Source organism: Meriones unguiculatus, chromosome 16 (assembly GCF_030254825.1).
Source record: "Meriones unguiculatus strain TT.TT164.6M chromosome 16, Bangor_MerUng_6.1, whole genome shotgun sequence".
Taxonomy (NCBI): Eukaryota; Metazoa; Chordata; class Mammalia; order Rodentia; family Muridae; genus Meriones; species Meriones unguiculatus.
The window spans coordinates 38,143,554-38,168,671 of NC_083363.1; the positions used below are offsets into that span (position 1 = coordinate 38,143,554).

General features: G+C 39.4%; 1 protein-coding gene and 1 pseudogene across 2 annotated transcripts in view; one reads left to right on the top strand and one right to left on the bottom strand.

Moving 5' to 3' along the window:
- Supt3h (SPT3 homolog, SAGA and STAGA complex component) overlaps positions 1 to 25,118 on the bottom strand; it is a 352,056-nt gene that overhangs the window by 201,619 nt on the left and 125,319 nt on the right. The window lies entirely within an intron of this gene.
- On the top strand, positions 16,008 to 16,473 carry LOC110544432 (large ribosomal subunit protein eL21-like; annotated as a pseudogene).

The window sequence follows — 25,118 nt, forward strand, 5'->3', positions numbered from 1 at the left end:
TACACATTCAACAGTATTTAAAGGAAGGATATGTCTCCTGATTTAAAAGATTTCAGGTAAAAGAAAATCCAAGGCTGTATTACTGTTTAAATCAAAAGTCATTTCCAGTTGATTTGTGTTTCATCCACTAAAAATGTTTTCGAAAAAGAGACCTTCATAATGTTGGCTAGAATTTCCAGAAGATCTTGGAAATGTAACATCCCACAGTATGAACTTGCAAGCTTCTGCCCAATGTCTGAATTCCATGTCACCTGGATGTGCACATTTATGGTACAGGGTTGCTTATCAAGCGCAGCAACTGAAAACCTGCACCACTCTCTCAAGTGTGCAAGGGAGTAAATGCCCACTGGAAAAAGCCCTGATTTACAGGGTGGCCCATTTAAAACGTTCCCATTTAATAATGTGGCTGTGCACAGGGCCTCTTTTAAATGGGCCACCCTGCATGAAGCTTTGGTCCAAGATAAAAAATGTCCTCCCTCGAGAATTTTTAAAACCCCAAAACACTGTAGGTTTAGTGGTTATTTTTAAGGTTTTGAGATGGTTTCTTTGGACTCCTTTGGAACTGAAAAAAGATGGATACACATTTTTAAAATGAAATGTTACAACCACACATCTGTAATGAGAACTGGTGCCAGTAGATATTTTTAAAACAAATTAAAATGGTCATTTTTTTTAAAGTTAGGCAAACAGCTGCTACACACACAGCTCACAGTAACTACTTTTCAGCAAACCTTCACAAGGAATTTCCTAATGAAGATTTACAGGATGTTCTGAGATTGATAATTAAAGGCTCCACCAAAAGATATGAATGGCAGCATGAGAGACGCAAGTGTGGAGGGCTTGCCCTATAGAAGATGCATGATAGTTACCACAAACAAAAATTATCGCAAAACAGGCTTAGAGCAAAACTTTGCAGGGAGGGGACCTCTCTCGCCTTCATATCAAGGGCTCTGAAAGACAACTACAGTGCTCCACGATGCACATGTCTAGAACTGAGCTCCTGATTTAGGAGGATATGGTGTGGAGAGAGAAAAAAAGAAAAGGCTTGTCTTAAGAATACTCTTTGACAAGGAAATCATGAAATCTTCAGGGAAATGTATGGAACTACAGAAGATCATCCTAAGTGATGAGGTAACCCAGAAACAGAAAGACATGCATGGTATACACCCAATCCTTAAATTATTATTATTGGATATTAAGCCTATAATACAGAATAGCCATACTAAAATCTACAGACCTAAAGAAGCTAAACAATAAGGAGGACTCTAGGGAGCATGCAAAAAATCTCAGCACAGGGATCTTTTCTAAGCCTGATTTTCCAACCAAGGACCATTCAAGAAAATAATCTAAAACCCCTGTCCAGATGTAGCCCATGGCAGCTTAGTCTCCAAGTGGGTATCCTAATAAGAGGAACAGGGACTGTCTCTGACATGAACTCAGTGGCTAGCTCTTTGATCACCGCCCCCTGATGGGGGAGCAGCCTTACCAGGCCACAGAGGAGGACAATGCAGCCAGTCCTAATGAGACCTGACAGGATAGAGTCAGATGGAAGGGGAGGAGGACCTCCCCTATCAGTGGACTTGGAGAGGGGTATGGGAGGAGATGAGGGAGGGAGGGTAGAACTGAGAGGGAATGGGAAGGAGGCTACAGCTGGGATACAAAGTGAATAAACTGTAATGAATATAAAAAATAAAATTAAAATTAAAAAATAAATATCATTCAGAATTGAAAACAGAATAGACACCAGAAGCAGTGGAAGAGAGGGAAAAGGATCACAGCCTACTATAGAAGGTCCTCTGAAAGGATCTACCCTACAGGGGATCAAAGCAGATGCTGAGACTCACAGCCAAACTTTGGGCAGAGCACAGGGAGTCTGATCAAAGGAGGAGGAGGGATAGGAGGACATGGAGGGGACAGGAGCTTTATATGGAGACCAACAAAGCTAAAAAAATCTGAGCTCAGGTAGTCCTGAAGACACTGATGCACCAAGTAAGGACTATGCATGGAGAGGACCTAGACCCCCTGCTCAGATGTAACCAATTGGCAGCTCAGTCTCCATGTGGATTCCCTTTTAAGGGGAGCAGGGGCCTCTGTCATGAACTCAGTTGCCTGCTCTTTGATTACTTGCCCCTGGCTATGGAGCCTGGCCAGGCCACGAGGAAGAGGATCCAGACAGTCGTGATGAGACTTGATAAGCAATGGGCAGGTGGCAGAGGAAGAGAACACCCCCTTTCAGTAGACTAGGGAAAAGGGATGGGGGGAAGAGGGATTGAGGGTGGGACTGGGAGGAGTTGAGGGAGGGAGCTTCAATCAGGATATATAATGAATAAATTGTTAAAAAAATTAAAAATTAAATTAAAAAAGAATACTCTGACAAAAAGATAATGATTCTCAACCCCTGTGCCTGGTTCATTTTCTTTCTAAAATCAATACTAGCAATGGGAAAGGATGATGGAGAGTAGTCTGTGCCTGACAGTCTTCACAGGAGCCTAACGTTATTATATCATTTAATCCCAGTATAATACTATGAGGTGAGTACTGAGACTTCCATTTTACAGAAGTGGAAAGTGACAGATTAAGATATTAGATAGTCTGTACATGGTACACACATAGAAACACAGACACAGACAGATACACAGAACAATTATGAGATGTCAAAGTGAGACTAGTTCTAGAGGGAGGACCATTAAGTGTGGAGAGCATGGCATCCTTGTGCTTACAGGTAAGCAGTAGGGAAACAGGAATGTTAAACACAAACATATAGTATTCTCTTTTCAAAGAAAGAGATGCATAACTGTTTTCTTCCAAGAAGGCTGGGAATGGATGTGGTTAATACCCTGGTGATATCTGGGCTGTCTGTTTGGCCAGGCCACAGACTCTGAGGTTTATTTCAATCATTCTCCCCTGACCCTTATTTTGAACATTGTCTCTTAGTCCATATATCTCATCTTTATGGAAGAGGTCGCATGAACTTCATAAAGAGTTTTGATGTAGTCATGTCTTAAGCTTTACTGTGTACATGGGATTGAGTTAACTATCACCAGGAAACTTTTCCAAATTGTGCAGTGCTCAAATATACCTGAACTCAACTACATTGGGCCCGACTCTTGAAGCTTGGACCAACACTGGCTACTGAGTCACACTAAACCAGATTTCCTCTTGTATCATGTGGGATCATTACTCTACTGGTTGTGGTGTTTGCAGAGAACGCCCCCCCCCCAACTAGGTCATTCTCCATCTCTAGAAAAAACAAGAACACTAGATCCCATGATAGTACCTACCCTTCATGGTAATAGTTTGTAAGTTCTGGATTCTGAGCATGATATATTCATGTTTTCTTATAAACCATAGTCAGTGTCTTTCTCAAATACACCACATGAGCCCTTTTTTACTGACAGGTTCTATATATGTGGCCTCATACAATATTCCATCCAAAATACTTTAAATCAAAGAAAGAACAGAAGATAGGAAACTAAATCTGTACTGTGTATAGACTTTTAAAATTTCCTGATCATTATTCCCTAGTATAATTACAAATATAACATATTAATATATTATGCACTATAAAATGCACTATATTGCATTAGATATAGTAAGAAATCAAGGGATTATTTGAAGTGTAATAGAGCATATGCGAGAAGTAATATGTAAATACTATGCTCATTTTCCCAAATGTTCCTTAACATCTGTAGATTAGGGTAACCATGGTGATCCTGGAAACAATTCCCTATAGATAACAGTGAACAAATGTAGCACATTCATTCAACATACATGTATTAAGCATTTCTTTGTGTCACTTACCCTTATAGGCATTTCTCACCAAGTAAAGGATGAAAGAGACTAAACCCTTAACTATATCATTTCTTAGGATGTAGGATTAATCTAAAGATGCATATTTAGTCATGCCAGTCAGCAAATAAAAGAAACAGTGATAATTTTGCTCTACAACTATTTCCTGATAGGATTTGCACACATGTAGAAAACAGTCAAGGAGCAGGAAGGGGTGTGGATCGAAGTGAGAACACAAAAGAGAAAGCAGTACTGGATGTTCAACCAAGTGGCCCACATCATTAAAACCCCACTAGATTTCAAAAGGTGGAGAAAGGGAGGAGAGCCAGCACTACAGAGAAGAAAGCACAGAAAAACTAAGACAGGATCAGCACAAAGTAGGGAGCTACCGCTGAGAGTGTATACAGTATCTGAGTATACTTTATATGTTAAAGGATACATTCACCACATTTCCAAGTGCTAATTGGCATGTTGGATGCTTTCCTTCCTGAAGTGCTGGTTGAAATCTTTGCCAAGTTTTTATTAGTTTACTTAACTTTCTCTTTTTCCTTTTTTTTTTTTTTTTTTTTTTTTTTGTTGTTGTTGTTGTTTGTTTGTTTGGATGGGGCTCTATGGGAGCCTTATATATTGTACTTCTGTGAACACATACACACACACACAGTTTGGCTTTTGTCAGATACAGGCATTGCAAACATCTGTGACAAATCTATCTTTCCATCACTGGATCACCCTGCTACATTTGCAGAAACAATGCTGCACATGCAGGTCTGTTTCTGGACTCTGTTCCTAACAGCCATCCACCTCTCTACCCTGCTGCCAGGCCCGTGCTGTATGATCCAATTTTGTACTCTGTATGGTGATATTTTTGGTAGATCTAGTATCTTTTAAAACATCTTATAGTTGGTAAATCTTAAAATAAGATACTATAAAGTTTGCAATTTTGTCCTCTCTCTGTCTCTCTCTCTGTCTCTGTCTCTCTCTGTCTCTGTCTCTGTCTCTCTCTCTCTCTCTCTCTCTCCCTGTGAGTGTATATGCACACACATGCTGTATTGTACTGTGTTGTGTGTGTGGGAGGTGCACATGGGGAGGTCAGAGGACAACTTGAAGGAGCCTTCTCCTTCTACCAAATGTTCTAAGAATTGAACTCAGTTTCTTAGACTTGGCCTTTCTTCACTGAGCCATCCTATTGGCTCTACTTTTTGTTGTTCCATCAAAAACTTTTGGCTATGTTTCATAGAACAGAGATGCTAATTTTTTTATTAATACTACTGTGATTTTAATTTTATTATAAAAATATAAGCAAGATTTAAAAAAAATAAAATAATTTTAAGCAGCACTTTCAGAAGCCATATGCTAGCTAGGCAGGGTGGTACAAGGCTGTAATCTCAGCTCTCAGGGAGGCATGCAGATGGCTGTGAGTTCAAAGCCAGCCTGGTCTACAAAGCAGGTCCAGGAGGACAGCCAAGGATATACAGAGAAACCCCATCTCAAAAAACAAGAACAAACAAATTGGAAGTCAGATGTTCTACTTACAGCTCAGATCTTTGATGCATTCTGAAGGTGTTACAAATGACACTGTTCTGAGTTCTGAATTCCACACTGATGACTTACAGAAAGACAGTTATTTATATCCTAGTAGATTTACATTAACTTTGTACTCTGTATGGTGATATTTTTGGTTAGGTCTAGCATCTTTTAAAACACTTTCTATGTACAAAATTTTATTACTTTCCATATACAAAATGTGACTGAAAATAATGACCTTTCCAGAAGGAATGCTTGCTGTCTGACTTGCCTTCCTGCACTGTCTTACTGGGAGAACTGCCTCTGTATTAACTGTGTCATAAGGAAATTATAGCCTTCTTAACTCTTCTGAGCAGATTTGCCTCTATAACTCATTAGTTTGGCATCCAAGCTGACATCTGTCTTCTCCGGGCTCTATAGTGCAGTGATGATGGGCACATATGTCTGTACTACCTTGGCATTTTTCCTATAAATCATCCTCATCTAAGGTAGTTTAAGGGTACTTCTTACCCCTTTGAACTTGAAAATGACTCCTTACTGGAAATATACATTACAAAAAGGAGGAAGTGCATTTAAAAGTATTACGTGTTGAGTACAAAGAAAGAGAGGTAGAGTGTGAAAGCAACAGGATAGCATCTCAGCTCTGCTGCTATCATCACAACACTGCTTAGGTTTTTTTCCTTCTGAGAGAATATAAATTTCCTTAACCACACCCAACGATGCTGGGCTATGGAACACTGAAGACATCTTTTAAACTCTAAAGTGCAACAATTTAAAACCAATGTCACAGTCTTCTATATACATTAAAATGAGTAATATATATTCCTTAATGATCTTTCTGATTTTAGGGTGATTTATAAAGTTAGAGTAAATCAAGAAGATATTTTCTCTAGTTATATATTTTATATTAGGACTGAGCTTAACAATGTATGTCACGCCTACAATATTTCATGTAGACAGGGGTGTCTAATAACAGTTAAACTAAAAATATGCATATTAATAGCTTACATGTTAGTTTTGATAAGGAAACAATTAAAGTCACTGACTGAGCCATTTCCCTGCCCCTCGATTCTTTCTTTGAACCTTTGTCTCAGTAAATAATGAGAAGCACCAGATAACACAGTACTCAGTAGTGAAACAGGAACATTTCTAATGAGGTAAGGAAGGAGACAAGATACCTGCTATTAAAAGTCTTACTGGCATCATTTGTTGAAGATCCTATCTTTTTTTTTTTTTTTTTCAATTTTATGGTTTTGGTATCTTTGTCAAAAATCAAGTGTCCGTAGGTGTGTGGGTTTATTTCTGGGTCTTCAATTCAATTTCTATGTCAGTACCATGCAATTTTTATTACTGTTGCTATATAGTAGACATGAGATCAGAGATGGAAATACCTCCAGACGATCTTTTATTGTAGAGCATTGTTTTAGCTATTCTGAGTTTCTTGTTTTTCCATATGAAGTTGAGAATTGTCCTTTCAAGGTCTATAAAGAATTGTGTTGGTAATTTGATGGGAATTGAACTGAATCTGTAGATTGCTTTTGGAGATGGCCATTTTTATGTTGTTAATCCTACTAAGCTATGAGCATATCTTTCCATCTTCTGGCATCTTCTTCAATTTCTTTCTTCAGAGGCTTTAAGTCATTTTCAAACAAGTCTTTTACTTACTTGGTTAGAGTTATACCAAGATACTTCATGGTTTTTGTGGCTATACTGAAGGGAAATCAATCTGGTGTTTTCTCAGAAAGTTGGGACTAGCACTACCTCAAGATCTAGCTATAACACTCCTGGGCATATTCCCAAAAGATACCCCACCATCCAACAAGGACATTTGCTCAACTACGTTCATAGAAGCTTTATTTGTAATAGCCAGAATATGGAAACAGCAGAGAAGTCCCTCAATGGAGAAATGGATACAGAAATTGTGGTACATTTACACAATGGAATATAATTCAGCTATTAAAAACAAGGAAATCTGGCTGGAGAGGTGGCTCAAATGGTAAGAGCACTGACTGCTCTTCCAGAGGTCCTGAATTCAATTCACAGCAACAACATGGTGTCTCATAACCATCTGTAATGGAATCTGATTCCCTCTTCTGGTGTGTGTGAAAACAGAGCATTCATATATATATAAGATAAATAAATCTTAAAAAAAATCTGAGGAATTCATGATACTTGCAGGCAAACAGATGGAACTAGATAAGGTCATCCTGAGTTAACCCAGAAACAGAAAGACATGCATGGAATACACTCACTTATAAGTGGATATTAGCCATATAACATAGGATAGCCATAATAAAATCCACAGACCTAAAGAAGCTAAATAATAAGGAGGACTCTAGGGAGGATGCCTAAATCTCATTCAGAATGGCAAACAGGATAGACCCCAGAAATGGTGGAAGAGAGGGAACAGGAAGGGAGCCTACAATAGAGGGTCCTCTGAAAGGATCCTCCCAATAGGGGATCAAAGCAGATGCTGAGACTCACAGCCAAACTTTGGGCTGAAAGCAGAGAGTCTTATGGAAGAAGGGGAGGGAGGAGATAGAAGGAAACAGAGGGGAATGCAGCCTCACAAGGAGACCAACAAAGCTTGGTCCAACAAAGGTGGTCCTGCAGAGACTGATGCACCAACCAAGGACCATGCATGGAGATGACCTATACCCCCCAACTCAGATGCAGCCAATTGGCAGCTCAGTTTCCATGTGGATTCCCTAGTATGGGGAGTAGGGGCTGCCTCTGTCATGAACTCAGTTGCCTGCTCTTTGATTACTTGCCAGGCCACAGAGGAAGAGGATTCAGGCAGTCCTGATGAGACTTGATAATCTATGGGCAGATGGCAGAGGAGGAGAACCCCTTTCAGTAGACTAGGGGAAGGGATAGGGAGGAAGAGGGAGTGAGGGTGGGACTGGGAGGAGTTGAAGAAGGAGGGACCTTCAATTGAGATATATAATGAATAAATTGTAAAAAAAAAAAAATTTAAATAAATAATAAAAAAAAGTATTACTTCTGGTGCAAACATTAGTCCTCCTGGGGAAAGGTCATAGGAGGAGATAAGGGAGGAGGGAGGGGAGGATTGAGAGGGGAAGAGGGTGGGGGATACAGCTGGGATACAAAGTAAATAAATTGTAATAAATAAATATGTATATATATTTAAAAAAACATTAGTCCTCAATATAAGAGGTGCCAAGGATGAAAAAAATATGTCAGAAAAAAAAACCTGTCAACAAGTACATAAGATAAACTACCCTTAAGGGAGAAATAATGATTGCTTCAGCAAGTGGCATGTCTACAGTTTAAGAAAGTAGGAAGCAGGCCACATACATGAATAAGCAAAAATTATAGCTTTCCTATTTATTACCACTGACAATAACAAATTACATAAAAAATATGAAACTTTATAACAGAAACTAAAAAATATATAACCTGTTTAAGAAGAAACTTTTCTGATACATATACATATTTTAAAAATATATCAGAAATAGAAAACCGTACTACACTTTCATGTACAAAGATATATCAACTCAGTTTCCCTATTCATAAATTCAAGACACTCAACATAAACAAACATAAATTGGGAAATTAATCTGGAAGAGAAAATGCATGAAACTGGTTAAAATATAGAAGGGTACAGTCTTCTAGGACGGTATCGGAGTGAACCACTCTCTAGAGTTTAGCATTTGGGACAGACAGACAGACAGACAGACACTCTGTGGGATGCTGCCCCAGACCCAACCTCCTCCCTGGGACATATTAGCACTAGTAACTATAAATGATGTAAGGTGTTTGTTTAATCACTGTTGCACTCATTAGGCACTCCCATGTTGTCTCACATTGCTTGAATCACAGTAGGTAACCCAGACAAATTTAACATTTCAAAAATGACCCAGGATATAGCAAGATAACCATTCCTCCAAAACCCAACCACGGTTTCAAAAATCAAATTAAGAATAGATGGATTATTCAATTAGTGAAACTAAAAATACTGAGCATCAATCTGGGGAGGGGATTCTACCATACATCATAGTTGAAGACCTACAGATGGATGGGAGATTGGTTTGACAATGTAGAAATGTGGAAAGTAAATAAAATCTAATTACGAAGGCTTCACTGTGATGTGGCTTAGTATATGAAGCCAATATTATTCCCAAGAAGCGGAGTCCCTGAAGGACGGCAGGGGAAGTGCAGCTTTGGTGAGTACTGCTTGGAAGGGATTTTAGAAAGCAGGTACTGCAGGCTGCTGGGAAGAGTGCTGGGCTTACTGTTCTGCCCAGGTATCAGCAAATTCAAATGCCCCCTACAACTAGCTCCTGCATTCTCTCAAGTCATCCCAAGGCTGCTCAGGAAGTTCTCCTCCTTCACACTGTTTACAAGGCTCTCATCAACTCTGACACATGGGATAGTCTGCCCAGAGAAGATGACTTCAAATACAAATACCGACAATACAGAACAACAACAATAAAATCCCTTTAATCCTTTCCTAAGACCACTGCATTTTCCTTGATAAATTATCTCACAGACTGTAAAGTTTTGAGAAATAATTTCGATAAAAAGAACCTCAGCAAATTATCATTTCGTTATTTTTATTGTTGACTGTTCATGAAGCCCCAAATACCTTGAGGTACTATGCTTTAGAGCAGTGGTTCTCAACCTTCCTGATGCTGTGATCCTTTAACATAGTTCATGTTGTAGTGACCCCAACCATAAACTCATTTTCACTGCTACATCATAACTGTAATTTTGCTACTGTTATGAAACATGATGTTAATGTTTGTGTTTTCCGATGGTCTTAGGCAACCCCTGTGAAAAGGTGTTTTGACATTCAAAGTGGTTGCAACCGCCATGTTGAGAACTGCTGCTTTAGAAGAACATAATGGGAATAAATTTATAAATTTATAAAAGCACACTGAAGAAGCTGCTCTTCTTAGATATTATATTTACTTTGCAAAATGATTCAACAGTATTTGACTACAGAAAGGTTGGTCTAGAAATTGTTATAACTGTAAGACTAGAAACAATTTAATTTACAACAAGGGATAAAAAGAGTTTTAGCATTGCCTCCTTTACAAAAAGGCAGGGGAGGGATAGAGAGGGTCTCCAAAAGTCAAACGATTTCTCCATGATCCGAGAGGCAGGTAAGTGGCTGAGTCCACACACTGAGCTCTTTCAGGGCAACTGTCACTTGCTGTCCAGACACAGCTTGGAGAATTGCACTCTTGTAAGAGTAAACATAAACGCACACACATTTGCTCAGACATGCCTCTGAGACACCAACATGCCCCCGTGCACACATGTATAAATACATGCCCTCTGAGACGCTCACACATACCCTACACACACAGACATGCCTCTGAGACACAAACATGCCCCCGTGCACACATGTATAAATACATGCCCTCTGAGACGCTCACACATACCCTACACACACAGACATGCCTCTGAGACACAAACATGCCCCCGTGCACACATGTATAAATACATGCCCTCTGAGACACTCACACATACCCTACACACACAGACATGCCTCTGAGACACAAACATGCCCCCGTGCACACATGTATAAATACATGCCCTCTGAGACACTCACACATACCCTACACACACAGACATGCCTCTGAGACACAAACATGCCCCCGTGCACACATGTATAAATGCATGCCCTCTGAGACGCTCACACATACCCTACACACACAGACATGCCTCTGAGACACAAACATGCCCCCGTGCACACATGTATAAATGCATGCCCTCTGAGACGCTCACACATACCCTACACACACAGACATGCCTCTGAGACACAAACATGCCCCCGTGCACACATGTATAAATGCATGCCCTCTGAGACGCTCACACATACCCTACACACACAGACATGCCTCTGAGACACAAACATGCACATACACTCCTACTTAATAGGACAGCAATGAACCCACTGTACTCCCCAAAATACACAGCTCGACAAAGCTGCCGGCAAGGCTAATGCCAGCTCCATCAGAGTCAACCAGTCTTCCAGCAAAGCATGAAGTAGTAACTTGGAGGTGCAGGAACACAAGCCCAAGGAGGCTGTCTCCAGGCCAACAAGCTCCCACCTCTTCCAGCATGGATAGGGTTAACTGTGATAACTAGTAATGCAGCTGATGTGGTGAAGGAGCCCAAAGTTGCTTAAAAGAACTGTTAATTAGAGCGATGTTAGTGATCTGTGACCTGAGAATACCCTGCCTCAACTAACCTGAGCCAGGAGGCCTACAAGCTCATAACAGATTAGCAATTCCATGAACTAAATATCTGAGTCCTCCCAATATTCCTATGGTGAATATTGATTCTCCAATGAAAGGAAAAATATAGCTAGGGACAAAGAAATTAAATTCTTAATACAAAAAAAAATAAGATATGTTTTTTCAAATGTTTTAACATACCTGCCTCATTTATGGAACACAATTTTTTAAATATTTAAGAAATGAAAAGATGCCCATTAAGTAAGCAAAATGAGCTGAAAATAATCGTTTTGCAAATTTCCTAAGTGATGTCTCAAGTTTTTTTTTTTTTCTTTTTTAAAATTAACTTATTTTTTTTATTAATTACACTTTATTCACTTTGTACCCCAGGTATAGCCCCCTTCCTCGAATGCCCATCCCCAAGTGCATTGATAGGGAAGGTCCTCCTCCCTTTCCCTCTGACCCTAGCCTATTAGGTATCATCATGACTGGCTGCATTGTTTTCCTCTGTGGCCTGGTAAAACTGCTTCCTCCTCAGGGGAGGTGATCAAAGAGCCAGCCACTGAGTTCATGTCAGAGACAGTCCCTGTTCCCATTACTATGGAACCCATTTGGAGACTGAGCTGTCATAGGCGATATCTGTGCAGGGCTTCTAGGTTATCTCCATGCATGGTCCTTGGCTGGAGTACCGTGGAGAGGATAGGAGCTCCCTAAGATTCCCTGCTCTCTGCCCAAAGTTTGGCTGTGGGTTTCAACATCTGCTTTGGTACCCTGTTGGGTGGAGTCTTCCAGAGACACTCTATGGTAGTTTCTTATGAATGTTTTTCTTGTTTTACACAGTGTTTCACCAGCTTGCAAGGAAAAAACCCTGAAGTTGCTCTGTGGTGCAAACAAGTCTGGAAATTGTAACCTCATTTTTTCAATCTCGCAAATACCAACAAGTACATTCTTGCATTTCCACTTAACATTGGAAATTTAACTTTCAAGATTTTATGCTATCACCATGTAGTGGTATATGTTGATATTTTAAGAAACTTAAACATTAGAAAAAATACCAAAATCATAGAAATTCTTCTGATTCCTATAGATGTGATGTCCTATATTAACTCCTTAGAAGCAGGAAATGAAATCCTGAAAATTTTAGAAATGGCTTACAAATACCATTCTGTCTGTTTTACACATATGTACACACACACATACACAAACACATAGAACTGGCCAAGCAGGCCCAGGAGGCTAGGCAAGCTAGGCAGAGTAGACAAGCTAGGTAGGCTAAGTAGGCTATGAGGCTATGTAGGCTAGACAGGCAAATAAGCAGGCCAGGAAGCCCCACGGAGCTCTGGTTCTGATTTTCCAGGGCTGGCATATAAACGTGTTCAATATCCTTGGCTTTTAAAGAGTGGATTCTAGAGATTAAATTCTGGACCTTTCATCATGGAGCAAACTGCTTAGCCTTGACCATAGAACACTTCTGGGACACCACCCAGAAGAAGTTTTCCTTTATCTGCAAGGCAGCAGCAGCTCACTTTCAATGGTTATTTCCTTCTTTTCTGAAGACAACTGAAGACAAGTAGTTCAGGTCTCTGCCTAACTTCTCTGTTATACAAATAGAGACCACTTCCATAGATAAGAGGCCTAACTTTTACCAGCATATGCCTGAAGAATGGCAGGCTTTCTCATTCAATCACTAAGTTAGTATCACAAAAAGAACACACCTAAATTCCAAATCCAAATTTTCTTTTCTAAACTTATTAGCCCATCTTTTAGGCACTATTCTACCATAAGGATAGCAGAACTTACTGGTGCTATCATTCACCCAATTCTCCAGAATAAAGGCCTCAGAATTTTCTCTAAGTTCTTTCTTTTGCTTATGTTCCACATCAGGTCCATTCAACTACCTTGAAAAGATCTCCAGAATTGATGGGAATGGGGAGTAGCTTACCAGCAGATTTCTTGCCTAATATATATAAAGTTTTGGGTTGGAGCACTAGCTCTGCCCTCCCACAAAATTATAATTCTAGAATTGTATAGAAACTCCTCAAATTACTCATGTCCTAATTCAAACAACCATCACCTCCAACAAAAACTATGGTCATAAGTTTTATCTGGTTCTCTACTTTCTCCATTGCCACACCATATCCCCTGTCCTCCTATATGCACCTACAGTAGTCCTCTGACATGAGTCTCCCCACATAAATTCTCCAATAAGAAAAAGACATAGATTTAGTCAGGTGTGGTAACACACACCTGTAATCCTCAACAGTAAGGAGGCAGAGGCAGAAGGATCATGAGCTCCATGCCACCACGCACTACACAGCAAGACTATCAATCCAGGACAATCATATACATTTAGATAAAATCATAATTCCTACATCCAACAACAGCTAGCTTCTGTGTCTTCACCTACTATATTCCTTACACCTTTATCAAACATCTCCCTTCCACTCCCATCTATAGGTTATTTTTATACTTGCTATCTGTCAGATGGAAATTGTTCTTTCCCTAGATATTGGTATAATTTCATCTAAATTGCTCTTGCAATTGTCCCTTTCAGATTGGCCTCTTCTTGGTCATCATATTGATAATGCCAGTTTCTATCATATTCTTTCTCTTATACCTTTTATTAATAGATAGATAGCACATCCACTGCCTAGGTGAGCTTCATGAGTGCAGAAACTTTTCTGCTGACCCACTTTGTGAAGAGAACAATGATTCGGGTATACTGCACACAATTGGTTCAAAAGATTGATTCCCTTGAAAAGGACATGAATAGCAACAATAAGAAACGATTCACTTAATAAGCTTCTCAGGTTCATGAATTAGCATGAATCACCCCACAAAAAGTACTTGAATACATAGCCACGTAAAGCTGTTTACATAGACTGTATCAACTTAAGGTTTTGCTGACAGGTTGTGGAAAAACATCTTTCACATAATTTAAAGGTCAAGAAAAATATGATCTTTATCTTTATATTTTCAGGCATCCTTAGAATAATAATTTTTCTCCAACAAGACAGTAAGAGGGAAAAGAACAGACCTGAAGTTTATCTTGCCCAGTTATCTTACTGTATTTTCTTTTATTTTTTAAATTGCACTCTACCTTCAAGTGTTTGCTCATAAGAAAGCATAAATAAAATATAATTGAAGCTTTTTTAGGTAAGAGGTAAAGGAAATCTTTAATTACAGTTACTAGAATGGCCATATCAAGGTCTTAATAACATAGCTGGCAATCAAAGTCTTTTACATAGTCATGCTGACTCTCACCCAAATAGGAAGGATTGTGAGTCTACTTTAAATAAGAGATTTGGTCTGAGAAGATATTTTCTTTGTAAATCACAAATAATTTAAACAAAGAAAAACCTTAGGATGAATATATTGGTTTGCTTATCTGCATCAAAACACACGTCATTCCATATCTGTATAATGTATTCACCCATTCAAATTTTATTTACTACTGAGGATCTTTCTTATTTGTAAAATCCTAGTACTTTTTAGGCCCTGGGGATTCAATCCTAGCAATGTAAAATATACACACACTATTTATTCACATTTACTATAGGCCAAAGATTATAAAACCTTTAAAAACAGAATGACTAAATTATGATGCTTAGTGACTATTTTAAAAAAATGACTAAAAATGGATTGGGTGGGCCACATCTTTAATCCCAGCACTCAGAAGTCAGAGACAGGGAGATCTCTACCATTCAAGACCAGCTGGTTTAAAATATGAGTTCCAGGTCTCTTTTTTTATTTGTTTGTTTGTTTATTAATTACACTTTATTCACTTTGTATTCCCCATAAACCCCTCTCTCCTCCCCTCCTGATCCCCCCTCCCACCCACTTCTTCGCGCATCCCCCTCCCCAAGTCAACTGATAGGGGAGGTCCTCCTCTCCTTCCTTCTGATCTTAGTCTATCAGATCTCATCAGGAGTGGCTGCACTGTCATCTTCTGTGGCCTGGTAAGGCTACTCCCCCCTCAGGGGGAGGTGATCAAAGAGCAGGCCAATCAGATTATATCAGAGGCAGTCCCTCTTCCCATTACTATGTAACCTTCTTGGACACTAAATTGTCATGGGCTACATCTGTGCAGGAGTTCTAGGTTATCTCCATGCATGGTACTTGGTTGGAGTATGAGTCTCTGGGAAGACCCCTGTGTTCAAATTTCTGGTTCTGTTGTTCTCCTTGTGGAGTTCCTGTCCTCTCCAGCTCTTACTATTTCCCACTTCTTACATAAGATTCCATGCACACTGCCCAACAGTTGGCCATAAGTCTCGGCATCTGCTTTGATAGTCTGCAGGGCAGAGCCTTTCAGAGGCCCTCCATGGTGGGTTTCTAGCTTGTTTCCTGTTTAATTCTTCTTCTGATGTCCTTCCTCTTTGCCTTTCGGGATGGGTTCCAGGTCTCTTAATGATACATAGAAAGACACTGTTTCAAAAAAGAACACTACTTTCTGCCGCGGCAGCCACCTTGCAGTAACTCGCCAAAATGATGACCACAAAGGGGAAGAGGAGAGGCACTCCGTACATGTTCTCCAGGCCTTTCCAGAAACATGGAGTTTTTCCTTTGGCCACATACATGGGAATCTACAAAATGGATGACATTGTAGACATCAAGGGCATGGACACTGTTCAAAAGGAATGCCCCGTAAGTGTTACCAAGGCAAAATCGGATGTGTCTACAACGTCAAGCAGCTTGCCATGAGCATCATTGTGAAAAAGCATGTTATGGGCAAGATCCTGGCCAAGAGGATCAAGCACTGTAAGAGAAAGGACAGCTTCCTGAAGCGTGGAAAGGAGAACAACCAGAAGGAGGAGGCCAGGAGAAGGGCACTTGGATTTAGCTCAAGCGCCAGCCTGCGCCTCTCCTCTCCCCCAAAGAAATATACTTTGTGAGGACCAACAGGAAGAAGCCAGGGCTGCTGGAGCACATTCCATATGAGTTCATGGCCTAATGAGCAAAAACTAAAGGCCCTGAGTGTAAAACAAACAAACTAACTAACAAAAACCCACAAAAAAACCCCAAAAAACAAAAAAGAACACTACCAACAACAAAACAAACAAACAAACAAAAACCAACTGAAAACAAAAACTAAGAAGAAAACTTTAAAGATTGTCTTTGGTAACACTGAGAGCCAGAGAGATGGCTCAGAGGTTAATATCACATTCTGTTCCTGCAGAGGACCCATCATCAGTACCAAACATCCACATCAGACAGTTCACAGCCTTCTTAAACTCCAGTTCCAAAGAATCCAACACACTTTTCTGCTCTCCTTGTATACCTGCACTGCTTTGCACATGACCCTACTGCCCCCCAACAACTAAAAATAAGATAATTTTTTCAAGAGAGCTAGCATGTCTAAGTGCCTGATTCCTACAGAGAAAATAGTGTTTGAGCTACAATTTGAAAAGCAGAAGACAGGCATTTTAAAATAGAAAACAGGTGAGTCTGAAAAGGAAAGCACACCAAAATTAAAATAAAACAAAACAAAAAGAAGCTTTAAAAAGAAACTTAGAGGCTGATTAGGATCTATAAACTAAGGTGGTTCCTTTCAACTGCCATACATACATGAAAATCATACAGTTTTCTCATAAAGATAGAAATATCAGTTTTACACTATTAAGTTAATTGAGAATGTTTTCAAAATGAATCACAGGAAAGAAAGGCTAAGAAGAATGAGATTCTAGGTCACAGTGTGCTCAGGAGAAATCCTAGGGACTGCAGCAACGGGACTATATGGTATCTGTTAGGAGCCATTTCTAATAATACCACATATAATTAAACATTCTGCCAATGAGTAAATTTCCAGTAATAAAATACACGTTTTACACCAAATGATTTATCTAACATTCAAATGAATAAGGATAAAAGTAATATATGTACAAATATATTCAATTTTACATTTTACTCAATAATGTCATGTTCATATATAAGTTAATGTAATTATATATACATATAAATTATATACAAATATAATTATAATTATATAATTAAAGACATTGCACATTTAAAAAAAGCTATCACAGATTAGATTTTGAAATACATTGTTTTAAAAGCTTATAAAAGATACTGGTAATTCATCCTCATGACTATCTACAAACACTTAAACAGGGCCAAAATGAGAGATTCTAGGACCACTAATTATGCTACAAAGTGAAATGGAGCTTCAAATAAAATAGTCCATGCTATTTGCATACATAACTTGTTTCCCTCGGTATCTAAGCCTAGCGGAACCAAAGAAACCCACATCCTAAGCCACATAACAGAGCCACCTGGTTTTGTTCTTATCACAGGATGACAAAACACTTTCAATCCCTTGATGGCACACAGACATCCTCAACATTTGTGTGTTTTTTAACTAACAAAACGGTGTGCCCTTCCTGAGTTCAAGAATGGTAAAAGGCTCAATGCAAACACTTCTTATGATAATTTTGCCACTCCATTTAAAGATACAGGCTCAAGAGTTTCACAGCACAACCATCCTGTGTCCCTTTTGTTGCTCTAAGGCTTACATGGTTGAGTATGATTTCAGAAAGTTTCTGTACTTCATCTTGGTGGTGCATCTTTGAAATCCCAAAACAATGGGGGCTGAGGAAGGAGATCACAAGAGAACCACAAGTTCACGCCTAATATTGGGCTAAACAGATAGACAGACCCTGTAAAAGCCAGACCAAAGGGGTGGAGAGAACTGGGAGGAAAAAAAAAAGAGAGAGAGAGAGTAAAGTATCTCTGGGTTTATACTTATAAATATATCTGTACATCAATATAACCTTTGGTATCAAAATAGTAATGATTTTTTAACAGTACAACAAAATAAAAAAGGTTTTAATGCTGTAATCATGTTATAGAAATTAAAAACATGAGAAAGCACATATTTAAAAAGCTTCCCTTTCCTAATTTTCTGAGAAAGCACCAGATTGGTTTCCAAAGTGGTTGTATAAGTTTGCACTCCCACCAGCAATGGAGGCGGTTTCCCCTTTCTCCACATCCTCTCCAGCATGTGTTGTCTTGAGTTTTTGATTTTAGCCATTCTGATGGGTATAAGATTGAATCTCAGAGTTGTTCTGATTTGCATTTCCCTGATGACTAAGGATGTTAGGCATTTTTTTACTCCATTGTGTAGATGTAACACAATTTCTTCATCCATTCTTCAGTTGAGGGGCATCTGGACTGTTTCCAGCTTCTGGCTATTACAAATAAAGCTGCTACACAAACATGGTTGAGCAAATGTCCTTATTGTATATTTGAGCCCCTTTTGGATATATGCCAAATATATATATCCAATATATATATAGGAGTGGATATATAGGAGTGGTATGGCTGGATCTTGAGGAAGCGCTATTCAACAAATGGTGCTGGTCTAACTGGATGTCTGCATATAGAAAACTGAAAATAGATCCATACTTATCACCCTGCACAAAACTGAAGTCCAAGTGGATCAAAGACCTCAACATAAATCCAGACACATTAAATCGGTTAGAAAAAAAAAAGTGGGGAATACCCTTGAACTCATTGGCACAGCAGACAACTTCCTGAACAGAACACCAACAGCACAGGCTCTAAGAGCAACAATCAATAAATGGGACCTCATGAAACTGAAAAGCTTCTGTAAAGCAAAGGACACCGTCATCAAAACAAAACAACTACCTACAGATTGGGAAAGAATCTTCACCAACCCTTTATCTGACAGAGGGCTAATATCCAGTATATATAAAGAACTAAAGAAGCTGAAAAGCAGCAAACCAAGTAATCCAATTAAAAAATGGGGAACAGAGGTAAACAGAGAACTCTCTGTAGAGGAATATCGAATGGCAGAGAAACACTTAAAGAAATGCTCAACGTCATTAGCCATTAGGGAAATGCAAATCAAAACGACCCTGAGATTTCACCTTACACCCATCAGAATGGCCAAGATGAAAAATTCAAGTGACAACACATGCTAGAGAGGTTGTGGAAAAAGGGGAACCCTCCTCCACTGCTGGTGGGAATGCAAACTGGTACAACCACTCTGGAAATCAATCTGGTGCTTTCTTAGTTTTCTTTATTTTTAACCAGTATATTTTTATAACAACTTCCAAAGACACTTTATAATGTTTTCTGATTTAGCTTATTTAAATGAATTAATTCCAAAATTAATGGCATTATTCCCATGGTTCTAGTGAAAAAAGAATCCTAATTCAAAATTTAAAATATTTGTAAAAAGTATTTAAAGAACTTAACAGCTATCAAAGTGTTTGCCTTGAAAGCAGGAGGATTCTGAGCATGGTGACCTGCACTTTAATGGTAATGCTAGGAAAGCAATGACAGGCAGATCCTGGGCTCCCTGTGTAGGCAGCCTGATCTAGCCTTCCCTATTTTGCTAGCTCTGAGCCAATGAGAGATCCTATCTCAAAAACAAGATGGACAGCTGCTTGAGGAACAGCACCTATGGTTTGTTCTGGCTTCCACACTTATGTAATAGACATGCATGGACACTGGCACAAACACACATGTGCATGTTCATATACAAACACAGAAGAATTTGGCAATGTCATTCACAACTGATCTCTACTGATTTGTTCAGAAAAGTGCTAGTAACTCAAAGAACTGAAACTCCATAAAATTTCCATGCCACGCGACCATCAGGCAAAAACAGCTTTTCCAACCAAAGAGCACTGGTGGAAGCCTCACGTCCTTTCACCATCCCAGATGACAACTCAATCCTATTATTCCTATATATTAAACTGCAAAGACTTCAATAATGGCATAATGCCTTATGGCATAAGGCATAATGTTGATGCATGATCAATATTGAAACGCTATGTTATTCTACAGGGCAGGTTTCCCAAACTCAATCCATTTACAATATATTTTACATCTCCATGTTCTCTTCAGTCTCTTTCACCCTGGGTGCAGATTAGAAGACCCTACACACCTAAAGACAGAAGAGAAACTGTGCCCCAGACAAGAGACTACAACTGAACTATTTTTTAATGTACAGCTGATGTTGTAAATCTTTACTCTGTATCATGAGCAGCATTCTAAAATGTGGATTTCTAAAACTCTCCAAAGGTATTTAATACAACTGCTTTACAATTCAAAGCTCCTAATGAAGTCATATTTTCAAAACTTTAATCTACACAGAACTCTACTGCCTGTAAGACAGGATAATATTTGACTGGACAGAGTATAGTGTTTCTGGGAAGCACTGGCTCAGTCTGTCCATAAAATTGACTCTTGGGACACAGGATAAGAAATGCTGGTTTCTTCTACCTTATAAATCTCAGCTTGAACAAAGCCACCTCAGAAGACCTGATAATTGAAACAGAATAATACATGTCTATGGTTCTCAGCTTTGGAATCTTGTTAAGGGGAGGATGAAGACAGGATACCTACGGCCTGATATTAGTGTAATCCATGTAGTAGCCTATAGATAGTTCCTTGTTCAACTTACTATTAACGGTACAGAAATGGCAAGCACCCAGAAATATTTCTATGACCCACCAGAGTGACTCCCTTGTAATTCATTATGAAAGTGTAGAACCACAGGTCAGAGCCTAATGCTAACATGGGCTTCAAAGCATATGTTTGCTTGCATGAACAGATAATGAGAAAATGACATCAGACATTTTATTTCAAGTTACCCTACAAATGATAGACTGTAATAGTCACTAGGTTTTGCTCATAGAAGGAAGCAAAAAGAAAGAAGGGCAGATCGACTCAAAACCAGAGGGGAGGAAATACAGTCTTTATTGTGACTGACTGACAACAACTATTCGCTAGATTCCAAATTCCACAGATGAAATGTGTCAAAAATAAAGCTGGAGTCCTGTCCTTCTCCACCTTTACATTTTCTCAGTGCCGCTGAAGAGACAATCAAGTTGTTTAATTCTCTAGTAACATTTGCAAGTGATCAGGCCCTTACCATGCAAGGACTGTGCTATTCCATGGACAAGATTTGATCAAGCTGCACTGATTGGCAAAGGGACCATTTTCTTCTGATGTTATGACACTATTGGGGAGAGACAAACTGATTTCACCTCTATAGAAGTGAGAGACTACAAGTGGACATATCTGTAAGTACCTGCTCAGCTGACATCTTACCAAGTCACAATTCCAAACTATTTAACTCCTCCAAAATCAGCTTTGCTGGAAGCTGAGGCAGGTGGAAAACATCACCCCAGGGAAAGTAGCTGTTGAGGAGATCATGGTCCTAAGTTCTCATGCCATCATAGCTTCAACCAATCTTTAAACACTGAGCTTTCTGCAAAGGTGGGGTCACGGAGATTAGCCAGAGCCATGCAGTTTGAGCCATGCAGTTTGAGTCACAACTCGAAATTCATCTTCACAGTTTAAAACCAACAGTTTGTCTCTCTTTCTAAGACTTATGTGGTGTGTGTGTGTGTGTGTGTGCGAGAGAGAGAGAGAGAGAGAGAGAGAGAGAGAGAGAGGGAGAGAGAGAGAAGGTACCTGTATAGGCTAGGCAGCTATGAGATGCCCGATGTGGGAGAGGGAGGGAGGGAGAGAGAGAGAGAGAGAGAGAGAGAGAGAGAGAGAGAGAGAGAGAGAGAAGGTACCTGTATAGGCTAGGCAGCTATGAGATGCCCGATGTGGGAGAGGGGGAGAGAGAGAGAGAGAGAGAGAGAGAGAGAGAGAGAGAGAGAGAGAGAAGGTACCTGTATAGGCTAGGCAGCTATGAGATGCTCAATGTGGGTCCTAAGAACCAAACTCGGGTTCTCTGGAGGAACAGGAAGTACTCTTTACAGCTGAGCCATCTTTCCCGCCCTGAGATCCCATCTCTTAAGGCAGCTATAATGTACAGTCTCTACATGGCTCAATCACTCATTTAAAATTGCAGGGCTAACTCCTGATGAGACCTGATAGACTAGGATCAGATGGAAGGGGAAAAGGACCTCCCCTACCAGTGGACTGGGGGAGGGGCATGGATGGAGAAAAGGGAGGGAGAGTGGGATTGGGAGGGAAAGAGGGAGGGTGCTACAGGTGGGATACAAAGGGAATAAACTGTGATTAATAAAAATAAAAATATAATAATAAACATGTCAAATACCTAATCCTGAGTAAATGTGCATCTATTTTTAAATAAGAAAATGTTTCTTTCATTTTTAACAGTAAATAATTCTAAAAAAAGAAAAAATTGCAGGGCTAGTGATGAGGCTCAGCTCTTCTAATATTGTCTACCATACAGAAATTCCTAGGGCACCAGCACTGAAGAAACCAAATGTGCAGGCACATGCCTTTAATGCTAGCACTCACGTGTTGAAGGCAAGAGGACCAGAAGCTCAAGATCAATTTCAGTTTCAAAATGGGTTCAAGTCAAGTCTGGGACACACCAGACCCTGCCTCAAAATGGGAGGTAGGAGGCTGGAGAAAAAAAAGAAAAAGGGCTTGTTATGTAGTTCAATTATTAAAGTGGACTGAACCCTGAGTTCAGTTCCTAGGAATGCACAAAACTGAACATGGTAGTATACGCCTGCGATCCTCTAAGGCCATTGTTGGCTACATGGTGAGTTTGGGGAACGTGTGAACTATATAAAACTGCGCCTCCAAATAAATAAGAGAAAATGTTTATACTTTTAAAATGCTTTCTTTGCTATGAGCATCAAGACCCAGATATAGATACCATCTTGCTGTTTTTTTTCTTCTGTTGTTGGTTGGTCTTGATGTCAATTTATTTTAATGTTTTAAATTTTAAGAGTAGAATATTAACACATTTCAATTTGGTAATATTAAAAATTTTTCAGAAAAGCAATAATCAACCCACTTTTTTTCTGAAAGTAGAAACCAAATGGTACTTCCACAACCTCCCATACTAAACTGTATCAGGGTCAACAATCTCAACACCAAAGAAGTTCAGGTCTAAAAAACCCAACTTATGGCATAGTTATCAGAAAAATGAAACAGAACTTTAAAATACCATTTGAAAAGAAGAGTACAAAAGCAACTATAAATCATGGTATATTGATGACATAACATATTAACCCAGTGATTAAAACCAAGGTCACTTACAGTAACACTAGTATGTCTCTCTTAAACAGCCATTTGGCAGCCTCAGATGTGACTCATATTTATAATTTTAATCAATTAAACTACAAAATAACTAAAATATAATTTACTCTAAAAATTGTTAATAAAAAGCAGGTCTCCAAAGGAGGCAATTAGAAGTTTCTGGAATATCCAAGGTGATTTACCAAATAATTTATGGCAGATATTGGGAAAGCGGCACAATGATAGAGCTTTGGGTTAAAAAGAAAATGTGTCAAAATGTACGAACAAATGATTTCTTGAGAGCAGTCTAAAATTAGATGACCAAAAACATAAGCACTATGTCTCAAGTGTGGAGATGCAAAGATTTCCATGGAAATGAGCAAGTATAACACATAGATTCTGCAAGCGAGGCAAAACCCGAAAGTGAAAATATTGTTTTAGCTGGTAAAAACATTTTTATATGTAAGTGAATTATGGTGTTTCCTAACTGCCTGAAGTGCACACTGAATTGACATTTTAAAAAATCTGTACAATTTGTAGGCTTAAATGAGAAAAATAGAATAAGAAATTAAAGTGTAAAGGAAAATAAAGCGATGAACTCAAGACAAGCACTGGGAAGCAAACCAAACAAGCTGCCCCAGACAGAGGGCTTGCTCCCCATGCTGAATCCATACCTCCAAAGCCCCTGCTTGAGGTCTCCATAAACAGCGCCCATAAAGATATCTAACAAGCACAGGCGCTTCCCTGCCTCTGCAGTAGGTACTGACAATCTGATAAGTCACAGTGTCCAAGAGGAAGCCATTACTGGGAGTTGACTAGGAAATTGACCTGTAGGACTCAGAAGAACAACAGTTCAAAATCACACTAGAAATGATTAGTGGAGAGGGATGGGGGAGGGGGCAGACGGCTCAGTCAATAAAGCAGAAGGCCCTGATTCAAATCCCCAGCATCCAGTACAAAAAGTCAGGCATGGTGGTGCCCGTCTATCATCCTGGTGCTGGGGAAGAAGAGACAGGCAGATTCTTAGAAACCCCATGGTTGGCCAGCCAGCCTACCTGAGTCTGTAAGTTCCAGGTTCAGACAAAGAAATTGCTCTCAAAAAAAGGACACCGATTGACATGCTAATATGTAAAGAGAATCTCAGAGGGCCCCAATCCTACACAAAGAACTACAGGAAAGTAAAGAATGCTGAGAGAAAGAAAGATTTCCCCTGGAAAGAATCCCTAATTGGCTATCCAACACCAACTGGTCAGCCCTGAAATTATATACACACAAGTAACATTATATAGACTGAGCAGTGTGTGTGTGTTAGTGTGTGCTTCTCTGCCTCTGTCTGTATCTGTGACAACAATTAGAAAGAGGTAAAAGGCCATGAATTTGACAGAATAAAAAAATACGTACGTGTGCATGATAGTGGGTCGAGAGAAAAAAAAGAAAACTATGTAATGATATTTTAATTAAAAAAAAAAAGGCTGAATTGAAGTGTTTAAGACCACTTGCTGCTGTACCAGAGGACTTGAGTTCAGTTCCCCAGCACTCATGATTAGAGGCTCATAACTGCCTCCAACTCTAGCTCCAGAGTATCAGGCACACTGTTCTGAGGTCCCAGGGCAC